This window comes from Mus caroli, chromosome 9, assembly GCF_900094665.2.
Source record: "Mus caroli chromosome 9, CAROLI_EIJ_v1.1, whole genome shotgun sequence".
Classification (NCBI taxonomy): domain Eukaryota; kingdom Metazoa; phylum Chordata; class Mammalia; order Rodentia; family Muridae; genus Mus; species Mus caroli.
The window spans coordinates 83,320,655-83,322,393 of NC_034578.1; positions in this window are offsets into that span (position 1 = coordinate 83,320,655).

Consider the following 1,739-nt stretch of genomic DNA (forward strand, 5'->3'; position numbering starts at 1 on the left):
CTCTTCTTGCATTTCTAGTTTTTCCAAGAGGGCCAGCATAATTAATACATGATTTGATTTTAGAGGTTATCCCCACAGTTGCATATAATAAATCAACTATGCTCNGCCTCACCTCATNTTCATANGGATGGGATGAAATGTTCTCAGCAGACTGGCAGCCATGTTTCCCTGAAGAGAGAGCTAGCATAGGTGTAGACAAATTCGCATGTGTGTGCTGATTCACGAGCCAGGACACCTGTGTGATGTGGTCTCTGTCTAGAGGTAGATCTCCTCCCTTCCCCACTGCTGTGCTATTCTTAAACTTCCAGGTTTCAAGGCCAGGATACGCCCAGAGCCAAGATCCTATCACAAAACAGAAGTACCACTTTACCCAGCTCTGGGATGAAAATAAAAGTCAGTATTTTTAAGACAAAGCTGAATTTAGCATTCTGCCACTGCACTTGGGACACTTACACCAGAAGGCCTTGTGGCTTGGAGAAATAAGTGACACCACTGTACCCACCAAATAGCCAGTGTGTCACCCCATGTGGCCAGGATGTGACTGATGTGGCTCCTTAACTGGATGTCTTGAGCAGTCATCCACCCACAGATCACAGCATCCCTAGACCTAAATTAAAGCTTGCTTTTGGCAGAGCCACATAGGCCATCATGTGATATGAACCACCTTCCCAGGACTGGTAAGTACATTTCTCCATTCTTAGGCTGGAGGAAACAAGGACTCCATGGCTCTCCTATTCTAAAAATATCTTTTTTATTTAGAAAATCTCTTTTGCTAAAATCCATCATATTCAACTAGAGCCTCAGACTGTGAGCCCGCTGGATTCAAGATAGCNCAGCAGGTTCCTTTAATGTAGAGACTTCCAAATTTGATTAATAGTAAGACTGATCCAAGAACTACCTTGGAAACCCAGGTGCCAGGGCTCCATGGAGATCCATCTCAAATCCCCAAGATTGAGTCCGGCATCCCAAATCTGATTAAGNTCTGGGCTGGCTTCCAATCATGGCCATAGTCTCTCTCTCTCAAATGAAAGGCTCCCCCAGCAGAAGATATCGAGGAAAGGCTAAGGCTTGCAAGTGAATTTTCTAGAGATAGCCCACTGTTTTTGCATGGCCAGTGATGGATGAGCTCTGAGATGCAAGGTCACCAGAGACTTCAGCCCAGGATTGCTTCTTGCTGCTGATATTCCTTTCCTGTCACTATTACATAGCCTAATGAGTCCTGGGCAGATTTCTTGTGAAATCAACATGAAGATGTACTTTCATATAGTAACACTGTATAGACAAATTAATGGTCTCACAATTTCTGATAATAATTTTATAGAACTCTTAAACTGATACAAGTGCACTCTAGCCCCCCAACAGAATAAAACTACAAATATATCTCTGCAAAGCTTCACATGTTATGGGCCAACTGCACTAGGATAAGAAAGCAGGCTTGGAACAAAATTGTGACCAAAGAAAAACATTCATTCTAGGTCAGGTCCAAGGATGAGGCCACAGGTGTGCACTATGATAAAGCAAGGCAATATGAAACTGTTGCTTTGAACTTATAACGAGCTTATAGAATAGAACTCCCCTTTATGTAACATTTTATCTATGAGGTAATTCTTCCTGACATGGAGAACACTTTGTCTAAAAGCTCAGTAAGTGTTAGTGAACTCCAAGCCTCTCACCTGGCCAATGGGGATGGGGGGCAGTGAGGGTGGGAAAAGTTAAAGGAAGAGAAAATGTACAAACAG